Source organism: Triticum aestivum, chromosome 4A (assembly GCF_018294505.1).
Source record: "Triticum aestivum cultivar Chinese Spring chromosome 4A, IWGSC CS RefSeq v2.1, whole genome shotgun sequence".
Lineage (NCBI taxonomy): Eukaryota > Viridiplantae > Streptophyta > Magnoliopsida > Poales > Poaceae > Triticum > Triticum aestivum.
In genome coordinates this window covers 744,392,600-744,408,028 of record NC_057803.1, presented here as the reverse complement: position 1 = coordinate 744,408,028, position 15,429 = coordinate 744,392,600, and the positions used below count along the sequence as shown (strand labels likewise).

General features: G+C 44.3%; 1 pseudogene; it reads left to right on the top strand.

Annotated features, from left to right (window-relative positions):
• The window catches only part of LOC123084532 (probable LRR receptor-like serine/threonine-protein kinase At3g47570), a 58,420-nt pseudogene that overhangs the window by 38,529 nt on the left and 4,462 nt on the right, over positions 1–15,429 (top strand).

Sequence of the window (15,429 nt, the reverse complement as noted above, 5' to 3'; positions counted from 1 at the left end):
TCCTTGGGATCCCCCACCACCACCTGTGTCTTCACCTCTACGTTCAACAGACCAACAATCTGACCCAATTTAAGTACCAATTAAGCACGAGCAGCCGGGGGAAGAGAAGAAATCAGCAATCGGAACAGAGACGTCTTACATTCTTATCGGAGCAAATCTTGAGCGCGTGCTCCAGGATCGCCTCCGTGATCCGCTGCTAGTGCGACTCGGTCGCCTGCACCTCCGCCACACCTGTGCAACGCCGCGACCCACCAAAGAAGCGGTCCGTGACGAAGAATCGAGGTAGACGGATGCGGATGGGGCGACGCGGGTCCAGGTAGCCGGATGCAGATGGGGCGACGCGGATCCAGGCAGCCGGATGCGGATGGGGAGATGTGGATGGAGGGGATTCGTCAGTGTGTGGCGGCGGCGGCGATGTGGGAGCGGATTCGTCTCTGAACTGAATTGAATTGGGGTTGGGTCTCTGAGCAAGGGTGGGAGGTCGCCGGTGGTGATGGGGTTAGGGGAGGTCGCCAGTGGGGGTGGGGTTGGGTGTCGGCGGCGGGATTGGAGATGAATCGAGGGTGGGGAGGGCGCGGATCCGGAAGCAACACGGCGGATCTGGCTGCCGCCTCCGCCTGACCTGCTACTGCTCGACCGGGGAGAGAAGGCTTTCATGGCGGCGGTGTGGGGGGAGGGCGTAGGACGGCGGCAGCGGCGGCGATGTGGGTGGGAAGAAGGCGTGGTGGAGGTGGGTGGCGGCTGCGCGAGAGGAGGGGAGGGGAGAGGTGGATCGCTAGGGTTAGCTGTGCGAGAGAGAGAGGGGTTTGCTGTATGAGAGAGAGGGGGGTGGATGGACGGACGGATGGATGGATGGATGGACAGATGTTTGTGATGTCATTGATCCATGACACAGTTGGTTCCACCAATCAGAATTAAGGTATTTTTGTTTTCTCTCTTATAGTTTGTACCCTCTTATTCGGGCAAACATTTAACCTCTTATAATTAGTTCAAATAAACCAATATTTTGTACATGTGTGTATTTAGGGATGACAAACAATGTTGATTTGGGAGGTTTTCATTTTCTTTGCTCAAAAGAACCATTTTCCATTTTCTGAGTCACCAAAATGTGTTTTTTTGAAGGAACTACCATACATTTGTTGCCAAAATGGCACTAAATCATTTTTCTAAAATATTAGTCCATATTTAATGTATAATCGACCAAACGGTTGGGTGTCAAAACTTTTATCCACCTCTGGTGAAAAAGACAAATTTCCGCCGATTAAGTAGGAAGCGGGTCAAATTTGAACTGTAGCTACCTCATAGTTTGCTCTTTATTTTTTCCAAAAATCATTTCTAGGTAAAGAAGTATCTATTTAATCACAGAAACACCAAAAAAATTCCAATATTCAACCACTAGCTAGGAACGGTCATGCCCGCCGTTTTAACCGCATTTTGAAACGGGCATAAAAAATTCAAAAAAAAAAATTGGAAAACCTTCGCATTGTGTCATTATATGTGACCAAGTTTCAAGGAAAAATAATAAACTTGTAATACGACAATTATTTTAAAAAAGTGTTCTCAGAAACGAGCTATCACGTGTGGAGATCAATGGCTTTCAAGCCAAATGATCAATCTTATGGCCACATTCATGGCATAGTTTGTTCAAATGATCTCATATTGTGCACAAGGGTACATCTTGGAATTCCAAACAATGTTGCCTAAGGAAGTTTTCGTTTTTTTTGCACGGAAAATTCATTTTTCATTTTCCGAGTGCCCAAAAGGTGGTTTTTTTAAGGAACTACCAAATAATTGTTGTAAAAATGGATCAAATCAATTTTATAAAATACTAGGCCATGTTTAATGCACAGTTGACCAAATGGTTGGGTGTCAAAAGCTTTGATCCACCTCTCATGAAAAGGACAAATTTCTGCCGGTTCAGCTGGAGGCGGGTCAAATTTGAACTGCAGCTGCCTCATACTTTGCTATTTATTTTTTCAAAAAATCATTTCTAGGTAAATAAGTATCTATTTAATCAGAGAAACATCAAAAAATTTCCAAGATTCAACCACTAGGTAGGAACGGTCAAGCCAGCCGTTTTGACCGCATTTTGAAACGGGCATAAAAAATTCAAAAAAAATCAAAAAATTGGGAAACCTTCGCATTGTGTCATTATATGTGGCCAAGTTCCCAGGAAAAATAACAAACTTGTAATACGTTAATTATTTTAAAAAAGTGTTCTCAGAAATGAGCTATCATGCGTGAAGATTCATGGCTTTCAAGCCAAATGATTAATCTTATGGCCACATTCATGGCATAGTTTGTTCAAATGATCTCATATTGTGGACAAGGGTACATCTTGGAATTCCAAAACAATGTTACCTAAGGAAGTTTTCATTTTTTTTGCACGGAAAATTCATTTTTCATTTTCCGAGTGCCCAAAAGGTGGTTTTTTTGTGAAGGAACTACCAAATAATTGTTGCAAAATTGGACCTAATCAATTTTATAAAATACTAGGCCATATATAATGCACAATTGACAAAATGGTTGGGTGAAAAAAGTTTCGATCCACCTCTGGTGAAAAAGACAAATTGTCGTCAATTCAGCTGGAAACAGGTCAAATTTGAACTGTAGCTGCCTCATAGTTTGCTCTTTATTTTTTCTAAAAATCATTTCTAGGTACATAAGTATCTATTTAATCATAGAAACACCAAAAAATTCCAAGGTTCAGCCACTAGCTAGGAACGGTCAAGCCCGCCGTTTTGACCGCATTTTGAAACGGGCATAAAAAATTCAAAAAAAATCAAAAAATTGGAAAACCTTCGCATTGTGTCATTATATGTGACCAAGTTTCCAGGAAAATAATAAACTTATAATACGGTAATTATTTAAAAAAGTGTTCTCGGAAATGAGCTATCATGCGTGAAGATTCATGGCTTTCAAGCCAAATGATCAATCTTATGGCCACATTCATGGCATAGTTTTTTCAAATGATCTCATATTGTGCACAAGGGTACATATTGGAATTCCAAACAATGTTGCCTAAGGAAGTTTTCATTTTCTTTGCACGGAAAATTCATTTTTCATTTTCCGAGTGCCCAAAAGGAGGTTTTTTTGTGAAGGAGCTACCAAATAATTGTTGCAAAAATGGATCAAATCAATTTTATAAAATACTAGGACATATATAATGCACAATGGACAAAATGGTTGGGTGAAAAAAGTTTTGATCCACCTCTGGTGAAAAAGACAAATTGCCGTCGATTCAGCTGGAAACGGGTCAAATTTGAACTGTAGCTGCCTCATAGTTTGCTCTTTATTTTTTCCAAAAATCATTTCTAGGTACATAAGTATCTATTTAACCATAGAAACACCAAAAAAATCCAAGATTCAACCACTAGCTAGGAACGGTCAAGCCCGCCGTTTGACCGCATTTTGAAACGGGCATAAAAAATTCAAAAAAAATCAAAAAATTGGAAAACCTTCGCATTGTGTCATTATATGTGACCAAGTTTCCAGGAAAAATAATAAACTTGTAATACGGTAATTATTTTAAAAAGTGTTATCAGAAATGAGCTATCATGCGTGAAGATTCTTGGCTTTCAAGCCAAATGATCAATCTTATGGCCACATTCATGGCATAGTTTTTTCAAATGATCTCATATTGTGCACAAGGATACATATTGGAATTCCAAACAATGTTTCCTAAGGAAGTTTTCATTTTCTTTGCACGGAAAATTCATTTTTCATTTTCCGAGTGCGGTTTTTTTGTGAAGGACCTACCAAATAATTGTTGCAAAAATGGACCAAATCAATTTTATAAAATACTAAGCCATATAGAATGCACAATTTACAAAATGGTTGGGTGAAAAAAGTTTTGATCCACCTCTGGTGAAAAAGACAAATTGCCGTTGATTCAGTTGGAAGCGGGTCAAATTTGAACTATAGCTGCCTCATAGTTTGCTATTTATTTTTTCCAAAAATCATTTCTAGTTACATAAGTACCTATGTAATCATAAATACATGGTTTGGTGGCAATACGTCGTGGTTTGGGCGGTGGCCGAGGGGCCCAACTCTAGAGCGCGTAAACTCGCATGCCCGACGCGTGGTCACCTCGTGACCGTGGCGTTGCCATGTGTTCTGGGCGGCCTAGGTATGTCTAGTGGGTTGGGCACTCCCCAGGTAGGTGCTAGGAAGAAAATCACAACATAAGATTCTCACGAGGAGACCGATCGATGCTCAAACATGAATAAGCAGCCAAGTGTTTGATTTGCGGTACGGGAAATGCACATGGCTAATGGGCATGAATTTTGGCTGAGGATGATCAGTTACTAAGAAGACCGTCTTCACAAATTTTCACCTCAAAAGGAGGAGCCTAGGTGGTAGTTGCTTTACAAAGTACCACACTGGACATAAATACGAATGTTGAAACTCGGCTCAAAATAATGAATGGATTGAGCTGGCATTTGGTGGAGGATGGTTATTTGGGCATAGGAAAGCACTGTAGAAAATGGATACTATTTGGACATGCCAAAGTGGTACTTCCTTCACAAAGTGCTGCTCTGAACAGAATAGGAAAATGAATATTTTTAAATTATTTTTGAACTAGGCAAGGAAGGTTTTTACATATTTGACGAAGATATGACCCAAAGAATTTATGAGATTTTTTGGGAATTTTGGGAAATAACAGAAATATAAGTTGCTTCACAACCTAGGGCAAAAACCGCCACATGGACATGACACATAGGCAAAACTGATGAGATGGCGCCTAGTCATCACAACCCACCACAATCTATAAGGCTATGACCATCTATATTGGTCATTAACAACTAGAAATAAGGCAGCGGACTAACACTGTTTGCTTTGTGACCTTTTCGTGTAAGGAAATTACGACCTTTCTGACCAAAATGGTCGCAATGGTTTAGGGTTTGGAGCCCCTCGAACAGCTTTTGACCAATTGGTCTGAAATGGTCATAGATCTATGACCAATTCTTCCAGGGTCACTGACAAAAGGTTACTAGTTGACATATTTCTTGTAGTGAATGGCATGAAGTTCCTTAAGGATGTTTTGCATCCTGTCATTCTCCACATCAGACAGATGTGTAGTTTCAGACCTGATATCTAGCATATCAAATTCTGCAGTAAGCTCATTCTTCTTCTTTCTAATACTAGCCTCTAAGTTTTTTCTCCAGCCTCTAGAAAACCTTCTAAACCTTCTTACCTTGGCAGCAAGCTAAGTAGCTAGAACTAAAATATGCCAAATATCAACTTGGCAGATTTCACTTGACAAGCTAAATAGAACTGAAATATGCCAATTTTGTGTCTACCCATTACGTGGCCAGTAACATCTTTGTTTACATGTTTGTCAGAGTATGGCTCGGGATCTGAATCCTCCACAGAAGGTGACGTATATAGCTACGAGATGTTGCTATTAGAAATATTTACTGGAAGGAGGCCAACCGACAATTTCATGGATGGTGTGATAAGCCATGTCAAATATGTCAGGGTGGCCTATCCTGATAAGCTACTGAACATATTGGATGCTAGTGCAACCTACAACGGAGACACATGGCATATCATAGATATGTTCTTGTATCCTATGTTTAAACTTGGCCTAGCTTGCTGCGAGGATTCCTCAAGGCACAAAATGAAGATCGAAAAGGTGTGACGACACCCGGGTGCCCCGGCACCCAGTTATCCCGTCCGCCGAATGCGTTAAAGATTCGTGCCGTGTATCTTTCAGGTGCAGACGCTTGTACAGTACTAGTGTGATTAGCAGGCTTTATCATGGAGACAAATAGCGACGGGAGGAGAGAGGCTAGGCAGGAATAGGCTCTGCAGGTATAGGCCTGTCAGCGACGGGAGGAGAGAGGCATGGCAGGAATCAGGCTGGAAAAGATAATGCTGTCCACGGGTGGTATTCATTGAAGTGACAGCAGAGGGAGAACGATGCATGCGCACAGTGGCATGACATGATATCCCCTTACGCACAGCCTACATCCCTTCTTTTCAGAGGGATAATGTTTCTTTTTAGCCGCATTATTAGTTTACCTTCACCAGACCGTACTTCACCTGAAAACAACCAAATGTGTCCATAGAAGGATTTAGTTTTCGTTATGTTTGGCTTTAATGGCTCTATAATGCATGCCGGAAATGCTATTATTAAGTTAAAGTTGGCTAAATGTCTTTTCTCTAAAATAAATAAATTGTTTTGGGGTATGAAATACAGTGCTCTACCAACATCTTAATTTGGTGGCATGGCATCTCACACTAGTGGTCTCCCACACGCAACAAACGGATTGATTATAGTCCCCACTTGACAAATAGTCCACCTTTTTTTTGAGGGAGACAAATAGTCCACCTAAATGAACAGAAAATGTCTTACACCTGAACATACTATAACAGAAAATGAAATTGGAAACGTGTATCCATGTAAACTGCTAGTAACAAGCTTCGATGTATTTTTCTAAAAAAATTAACAGGTAAAATGTCGATCACTTGGTTTGGACCGGTGCCGAGAGTGACCATCACCGAGCCTGAACTGGTGCGTGAAGTTCTGTCCAACAAGTTGGGTCACCTTGAGAAGCTCAACCTGGGCCGACTTCAAAGGATGCTGCACCACGGTGTGGGTAGCCATGAGGGTGAAAAATGGGTTAAGCACCGGAAGATCATCACCCCTGCCTTCCATCTCGAGAAGCTCAAGGTTATAATACATGTGTTCTGTCATTGACAACAAGTTCAGACCGTAACAAAAATCTCCGTTCCATTTTCAGCGAATGTTGCCGGCTTTCGCCGCATGTTGCACGGAGCTGGTGAGGAGGGAGGGGTAGGGAGGAGTAGCATGCAGAAATAGGCTTTGCAGGAGTAGGCATGACAGGAATAGGCTTTGCGACAGCATGCAGATGGTGCATGCGCCCAGTCGTATCACATGAAATTCTCATTCGCCACGTGATGTTCAGCTTACTCAATGCTTTTAACTTTATCGGTTCTCTAGTAACTGCCTTCCGGATAAAATCATAGCAACCCACCTCCCGAACGGCCCATAACAAAATCCACGACCTGCTACAGTTGAGAGTCTCTCGAGACAGTTCCTTCCCGGCCCGATCCCGGATCCTCTCCGCCGGCAACGCTCGTCGAAGAAGTGATGGGGGAGGTGCTCGGCGTGTTCTTGTACATAGTAGATGTAGGTTCAGTTTCCGTTCTGGTGTGTTGGGCGTGATGCCTAGGACTGGCGATATGCCGATGAGGAGCGCGCCGCCTGCGCGTACGAGCAGCGCATGGTGGCTAGCGGCGATGCTTTGGTTGGTGGCGGTGGCGTGGTGCTACTCGCTGCTGCGTGATTCATCGTCGGCGCATCCTCCAATAAGCTCGGTTGCTGCCATGATTTGGAGAAGGATTCGTCCCCTTCCTCTGTTGCTTCAAGCTGCCATGGAGGTGGATGGAGCGATGGTGATGCTAGAGGATCTGGTTTTTGCAGGTGGGTTCGGAGCATATCAGCAGCGGCAGATCAGGTGGAGCTACGGCGCCCGCTGGCAACCGGTCTTCCACACCATGGCGTTGCCCCTTCTGGCCGAATGGCGGCCGTGTATTTCCTCCCAGCCTAAGAGCGATAGGGGAGGCAGATGCATCTTCTATCTGGAGTTCGAAGCGGTTCCAAGCTGCTGCGATGGTCTCGTCGCCCCAAGTGGTGCGTCCCCGGCGACGGCGAGTCTACATCCAGGAAGAAGATGTTGTGGACCCGATTGCAATTTTCAGATCCAGTTTAGGGTCCTTCTTGTCAAAATATTTTCCTTTTATGTGAGTCCTTGTGTGGGCTTTGTGTTGTAACCGCTGAAGTTTTAAGGAAGATCTAGGCCCTTCATGGCCTTTCCTGTTCAAAAAAAAAAAAAAGTAACTGCCTTCCTCTTTCTTGTACTGACGCCATTAGCTGCCGGTGCGGTAGAGATGCAAAACCACCGGAGCTGCTAGCGTAGTGGGTTCTTTCAGCTGTCACTTCGCCGGCGAGAGGAGCCGGCGTGGATGTGTGAAGAGGTGAGTGCAGTAGCGCCATAATGGGGAACGTGCAACCTTTTACTGCTATCCACCTATAAGTGCATGCACCGTATTATTTAACTTTCTTGAAGAACGCGTAGCCCCCTAGCACTGTTCTGCGCCGAAGTACTGTTCAGCGACTGGACGAGTCAAAGCAGTGTGCGCTTCGACGTCGCATTATTTCACCCAACTAGCCAGAAGTTTCTCTAAGGCTGGTCACAATGGGCAAGAACATAAGCTAGTGACTTACACACTTCCCTATACTATGTTACTATCTTCATAGTGAGTAGGAACATCTATGTAGTGTCATGCAACGATGTATTTATTAGGTTATAGACTCATTGTTTCTTGGAGTGTGTGATGTTCCGGTAACTTAGCTAGTTACCACAAGCATCTCTCTCTTCATTAAATACGTGCCACATAAGCAAAGTTGTATTAGAGTGTGTGATGTTACTCCTAAGTTCCTCCCCACTGTGACCAGCCTAAGAAAAAGAACTAGCCAGAAGTTACTCCGTATGCATTGGGTGTCGTTACTTGCTCCCCGCATGCAAAAACGGAGAGCAAAGGCTCGGTACGGCATGGTTAGGCCGGAAATGCCGAACGATGGACAAGCACTAATTGGACTTAAAGAAAAATCATTTTTCATCATGTAAAAAATTGAAAATTTTGTACATACACAAATACTCATAACACGTTCAAGAAAATTCTCATAACAATATACTTTCGTACATGGCATAGAAAAAAATACGTACATGAAAATGAGCCAATCTTTTTTATTGTTAGGCCGGGATTTTATTTCTTTTATGCTGTTTGCAAATCATATTATTTTTGAACGAAAATTCACAGATCCATCGTGAATATGTGTAAGTTTTCACAGTTTTTCTTCGAATTTGTTTGAAACTTGGAAATTCACAGTCGCTTCTATGGCGAGGCGTCTTCTTCAGGCTGACAACAGTGCTACTCAAGCGGCAAGAACCAGGCACTACGTCGAGTAATATTTTGTTTCGAGTAAAATGCTGTTCACCCCATGATATTATGCCAGGAACATCCTTATGCGAATAGGCAACGTACATGACACATTTGGCGTATTCTAAGTATAATTTCTTTGCTTTCATGTACATGGCACATATTTGGTTTCATGTACATGGGACATTTACCTAAACTGGCAACTGGTCCAGTATCGCCGTCATCGATCATGCATTAGGCACATCGGGCAAAAACCGATATTCTCAGACTAAGAGCAACTCTAGTAGACCCCGCATCCTGCTCCGACCAGTAAAATAACCGCCAAAATATGGGTCAGGACGGAAAAACCAGCCCGATCAGACCCGCATCCCGCCCCGGCCCGTAAAAAATTTTAGGGGGCGCGGCAAAATTCTGAGCCCAACCCGGGAAAACGCGGGTTTCCCCCTCGCGGCGGCGATGCCCTGCATATAAGCGGAAGCTGTTGGTGGGGGTACATTTCATCCCGCGCTTTCTCCCACCAACCACCTCTCCTCTCCCCCTCGCGCCGCCGCCGGCCGCCGCCCAAGATTCCGGCGACCGCAGCCGGCAGGAGCACGTCGGAAGGCCGCCACGCGCACGAGGCCTCCCCCCTCCCCCCTGCGTCGGCGGCCCGCCGGATTTGCAGATCTGCGGCACTTCATGGCGGGCTGCCGGATTTGGCTTTTTCCGGCCGCCGGTTGCTGCCCCAAGCGATGGAGTGGTTGGGGAGCCTCTCCCGCAGCCCAGGCTAGGGCGCATCTCCGCATGCAGGTACGGGTTCATCCGCCCGCCGTCGCCGAAGGTTTGCGGGCACGGACTCGTCTGGCCGTCCACCGGGCTCGGCGCTCGCGCAACGTCTTTGTGGCTTGCTGATGCCGCTCATAGAGTGCGACGACTGCACGTGGAAAGTGCTGTGGCTCACTTCGAGCACGCCGAAGCACCCCGGATGGGTGTTCTTCAAATGCGAAAATGACGGGGTACGTGCACTTGCGGTAGCTCGTTTCATAGTTCATTCTTTAGTTCAATTACGGTGGCTCACTTCGAGCTTGCTCATTCTTTTGTGTAGGACGATGGATGCTCATTTTGGTTTTGGAAAGGGCAATACATTAATTTGTTGATAGAAAGAAATTTAATAGATGTTACTGCACTCCTTAGTACAATCGAAGGCAATGATGCGGCTGTATGTGCAACTAGAAGGGAAGCAGCATCTACTTCTTCCGAACCAAAAATGAAGAAAGAAGAATGCAAAATCGAGAATTCACAGATCAACAACGAATGCATGGAGAAGATATTAGTCCAACTAGTGGGAGCAGTTATGGAAGTTGGAAATCTTCTAAAATGCATACTTGTAGTTCTTGTTTTCTTTGGTCTTGCTATTCTAGCAAAGATTTGGTGATGCCTTTTGTATCCAATGTTATTAATAAAGCAAAGCAATGCAACATGCTAGATCAAATTAAGTTGCAAATTTAAGTTTTGCGGGCCGGGAGGAGCTGCGCCAGATCAGACGCTGCAACCCCAGCCCGTAAAAAAGCATGTTCTGGGAATATCCTTTTTATGGGTCCATTATGCGGGGTCTGCAACTGCAGCCGTCCGTGCCAGCCCCAAAGGCGTTTTTCCGTGAACTACAAAAACGTTTTGCGTGTCGGGAGGATTCCGGATATGCTAGAGTTGCTCTGACTGGGTGCATGAACTTCCAAAACGAAAAAAGTGTCCAGATTATGTGGCCTGGAACTGTTGATGCACCTTTTTTAATTGAAAAATATGGTTCTAGTCTAGCTGTTCCCAGTACACCACGTCAGAAGCCGGGCGAAGCACATGTCTAGTTTCTTTATTACAACTGGTACAGGTCCACGCGCGACTAAAAGTGTCTGAAAGAGGTCACTGTTTCCACAGACAAGTCGTAATACCCACAACACAAAAAATTTGTTTTATGTGCTTACCCGGAACAAATCGTTAAAGATTTACCTGGCACAACTCCTCAAGCACGACAACAAAGGTACTCTGCCTTATTGTACCCTAGACCCAGTGGTACCGGGTACTATTATAGTCTACGATTTAGTGCCTGATACTACAACTATACAACAGTGGCTCCAATACGTGGGGCGGTACTTGCACTGTACAGATATTGTTCTTGCACGGCCATTGATTTTCGGCATAATTAAATTCAGATATTGAGTTATTATTTGATGCCCTGCTGATTACTACCCAATAAAATAAATAAGGAAAATAAAAATAGAAATACTCATTTGGCCTTGAATTTCAACAACGCGAATGCTTAGCTATGTGAAAGTTTTGTACAACGACTTTCATGCAACGTGGTTGTTTTTTATGTGATGCAGAACTAGTTCGCGGCCGAGTCCGATGTGATTGGGCATGCCCATGTTCAGTGTGTGCATGGGAAACTTATGTTGGAATCTATTTTTGCTGCATTAGAAACATTTTGTAGCTTCCCAAGCAGCCGTAGTGCGGCAATGATGCTTAGGGGCTGTTTAGATTTTGACTATGTTTATCTTATGTTGCCACATTATTTTTATCACACTTGCCTAACTTAAATTGCTTAAATTGTTAGCCACACTTTGGCTTGCCTAAAGAAATCTTACCACACCTTTTGTGTTTATGATAATGTGGGGGTTTACTACTCATAAAAATTCTTCCTTATGTGTGACTTGGAAACAGTTCTGTTAGGGACGGCATTTTGAGAAAGTCCTCCTCTACCAAATCCCAATATTGCTTGAGAAGTAGACGTCCGTCCCCGATCGACCATGATCAACAACTCGAACTCTTTATCACTCTCTTGCTATCTCTACCCCTCTTATCTTTTCACTGGGTGATGTCAGACCGCCTCACATCGGCCCATTCTGACAGACATATATCTCACTTAGACTTGGTAGAGTGGTGGAGTTCGACACATCCAGGTACCATATCATATCCGCTGATTTCAGTGGACACAACCCTAACTGGACCTGGTACGTTTAGCGGACGCAACCACACTTGGACTTGGTACGTTTAACAGACACAAGCCTTCTTTAACCTGGTACATTCACCAGACACAACCATACATGGACGTGATATATTCACCCGACCAAGCCGTACTTGGACCTGGTACATTCACCCGATACAACCATACTTGGACCTGGGACATTTAGCGAACACAACCTTACTTCGACATGGTACATTCACCCGACTGAACCTTATTTGGACCTGGTAAATTCACCCGACACAACCATACATGGACCTGGTACATTCACCCGACCCAATCATATTTGGACCTAGTACATTTATCCGATACAACCATACTTGAACCTAGTACATTCATTGGACACAACCCGACTTGCACATGGTACATTCAGCCGCCGACGCAGCCATACTTGGACCTTGTACGTTTAAAGGACACAACCCTTCTTGGACCTAGTACATTCAACAGACACAACCTTACTAGGACCAGGTACATTCACCTGACTGAAATTTACTTGGACCTGATACATTCACCCGACACAACCATACTTGGACCTGGTACATTCACCCGACCTAACCTTACTTGGACCTGGTACATTCACCCGTTAGAACCATACTTAGATCTCATACATTTATCGGACACAACCTTACTTCGACATGGTACATTCACCCGACTGAACCTTATTTGGACCTGGTAAATTTACCCGACACAACCATACATGGACCTGGTACATTCACCCGACTCAACTATATTTGGACCTAGTACATTTATCCGATACAACCATACTTGAACCTAGTACATTCATTGGACACAACCCTACTTGCACATGGTATATTCAGCCGCCGACGCAACCATACTTGGACCTTGTACGTTTAAAGGACACAACCCTTCTTGGACCTGGTACATTCAGCAGACACAACCTTACTAGGACCAGGTACATTCACCTGACTGAAACTTACTTGGACCTGATACATTCACACGACACAACCATACTTGGATCTGTTACATTCACCCGACCTAACCTTACTTGGACCTGGTACATTCACCCGTTACAACCATACTTGGACCTCATACATTTAGCGGACACAACCTTACTTCGACCTGGTACATTCACCTAACTGAACCTTATTTGGACCTGGTACATTCACTCGACACAACCATACATGGACCTGGTACATTCATCCGAGCATCCGTTATTTGCCCCGATTGAAGATCCGACACGACACCCTCTCTTCCATCTCCGGCTTCCTAACCCGACTCATTCTTATTTGGGCCTGGTACATTCACCCGATATAACCTTACCTGGACCTAGTACATTCAGCGGACACAACCCTACTTGCACCTGGTATATTCAGCTGACACAATCATACTTGGACCTTGTACGTTTAGCGGACACAACCCTTCTTTGACCCGGTACATTCAGTAAACACAAACTTACTTGGACCATGTACATTCACCTGACTAAACCTTACTTGGACCTGGTACATTCACCCGACACAACCATACATTGACCCGACTCAATCTTACTTAGACCTGGTACATTCAGTCGATACAATCATACTTAGAGCTAGTATATTCAGCGGACATAATCTTACTTAGACCTAGTACAATCACTCGACTGAACCTTACTTGGACCTGGTACATTCAGTCGACACAACTATACATGGACCTGGAATATTCATCCGATACAATCATACATAGACCTGGTACATTCACCCGACGCAACCGACATAACCATACTTGCATCTTGTACATCCAAGGTAGACAACCCTACTTGGACCTGTTGCATTCGCCCAACACAACTATACTTAAACCTGGTACTCCCTCCGTCCCATAAATAAGACATTTTTTGACACTAGTGTAGTGTAAAAAATCATCTTACATTATGGGACGGAGGGAGTACATTCATCGAACATAACAATAGTTGGACCTGATACATTCACCTAACACAACCATACTTGGGCCTAGTATATTCAAAAAACGTCTAAGAAGGCATCCATCCGACCGCCGGCTTTCCGGGCGAGTGAACCAAGTCGAAGTACTCATGTATTAGCTTGTAGCTTACAATCGACCTAATTTGCCAGGTAGGAATCTTATACCGGGTGCCGAATGTTGTTTCGCCTTAATGTAACAGGTTCAAGTATGGTTGTCTCGGGTGAATGTACCAGGGTCAAGTATGGTTGTGTTAGGTGAATGTATCAGGTCCAACTGTTGTTGTATCTGCTGAATGTACTAGGTTTAAGTATGGTTATGTTGAGTGAATGAAATAAGTCCAAGTAGGATTGTGTACCTTGAATGTACCGGTTCCATGTATGGTTATGTCGGGTGAATGTGCTAAGTTCAAGTATGGTTGCATCGGGTGAATGTATCAGGTCCATGTATGGTTATGTCGGGTGAATGTACCAGGTCCATATATGGTTGTATCGGATGAATATTTCAGGTCCGTGTATAGTTGTGTCGAGTGAATGTATCAGGTCCAAATAAGGTTCAATCGGGTGATTGTACCAGGTCTAATTAAGGCTGTGTCCGCTGAATGTAACAGGTCCAAGTATGATTGTATCGGTTGAATATACGAGGTCTATGTAAGGTTGAGTCGGGTGAATGTATCATGTCCAACTAAGGTTTAGTCGGTGTACCATTTCCAAGTAAGGTTGTGTCTGCTGAATGTATCAGAACCAAGATGGGTTGTGTCTGCTAAACGTACCAGGTCCAAGTATGGTTGCGTCGGCTGAATGTACCAGGTGCAAGTAGGGTTGTGTCCGCTGAATGTACTAGGTCCAAGAATGGTTTTATCGGGTGAATGTACCAGGTCCAAATAAGATTGAGTCCGGTGAATGTACCTGGTCCATGTATGTTGTGTCGGGTGAATGTACCAGGTCCAAACAAGGTTCATTCGAGTGAATGTACCAAGTCCAAATAAGGTTGTGTCCGGTGAATGTACCGGTCCATGTAAGGTTTAGTCCGATGAATGTACCATGTCCAAGTAAGGTTGTGACTGCTGAATGTACCAGGTCGTAGAAGGGTTGTGTCCATTAAACATACCAGGTCCAACAGTGGCGGAGCTAGCTCCCGGCGACCTGGGGCAGCTGCCCGGGCTGCTCCAGCCATCCTTCACTAAGCAATAGAAAGAAATCATGATTAGTATTACTAATTAATTGGGCAAATGCTGGGCACTATGGCTGTGTGAAGACTCTGCCCCGGCTCCTTGAGCTGGCTGGCTCCGCCACTGAGGTCCAAGTATGGTTGCGTCTGCTAAACGTACCAGGTCCAAGTATGGTTGCGTCGGCTGAACATACCAGGTCCAAGTATGATTGTGTCGGCTGAATGTACCAGGTGCAAGTAGGGTTTGTGTCCACTAAATGTACTAGGTTCAAGTATGGCTGTGTTGGGTGAATGTACCAGGTCCGAATAAGGTTGAGTCAGGTGAATGCACCATATCCATGTATGGTTTTTTCGGGTGAATGTACTAGGTCCAAATAAAG